This window comes from Temnothorax curvispinosus, unplaced genomic scaffold, assembly GCF_003070985.1.
Source record: "Temnothorax curvispinosus isolate PA1 unplaced genomic scaffold, ASM307098v1 QBEX01010285.1, whole genome shotgun sequence".
Classification (NCBI taxonomy): domain Eukaryota; kingdom Metazoa; phylum Arthropoda; class Insecta; order Hymenoptera; family Formicidae; genus Temnothorax; species Temnothorax curvispinosus.
In genome coordinates, this window is record NW_020220065.1 from 695,064 (window position 1) to 695,766 (window position 703).

Sequence of the window (703 nt, forward strand, 5' to 3'; positions counted from 1 at the left end):
ACGCTACCCTTATTCTTGGAGGCGCCTCCGGACGAGCGACCGCCAGCTGTTTCCAACATCGATAATTTTTTTGTATAAATGTTCAAATTGTGTATTTCTGATAATAAAGATCCTTGGAGTCAACCATTTATGAATTTTATTTTGCAGAATGGAGGTATGAGTGTTAGATTGAGGGAGATCCTAAGGAGATTTTAAGTTTAATTCACAATATTTTGTCTGTATTAAGTTAATAATTTTGAGAAGTTGTTGAAAATAAAATAAAATTTGAAGAGAAAATAAAACGTCTAATTTATTTATTACTGTTATAAGGATTATTGTTATTATTATGTCAGTAGAAAATAACTATTTTATTATCGTATAAATATTGGTCCTGAAATATGTATTACGTAAGATCTCTACAAGAAAAATATCAATTGATCGTCCATTGGCAACACATTCATAAATATTCAATCATTAAAGACGGGAAATACTTTGAGAGTACTAGACGATCGTTATATGATAATACTTTCTAAGATTTTCCATCGGGCGATGCGACGTAAAAACGTTCAAAGACACGGATATATCCCCCTGAGAAATTCTTTATCGCGTTATACTGCACAGAAAACAAAGAGAGATTTGCAGGCGCGGAAACGATGGGAATAGCGCTAACCACAAAAGAGAAAGATAGCTATGAAAATGTTGAGAGAAGGAGAGAAAGAGAGAG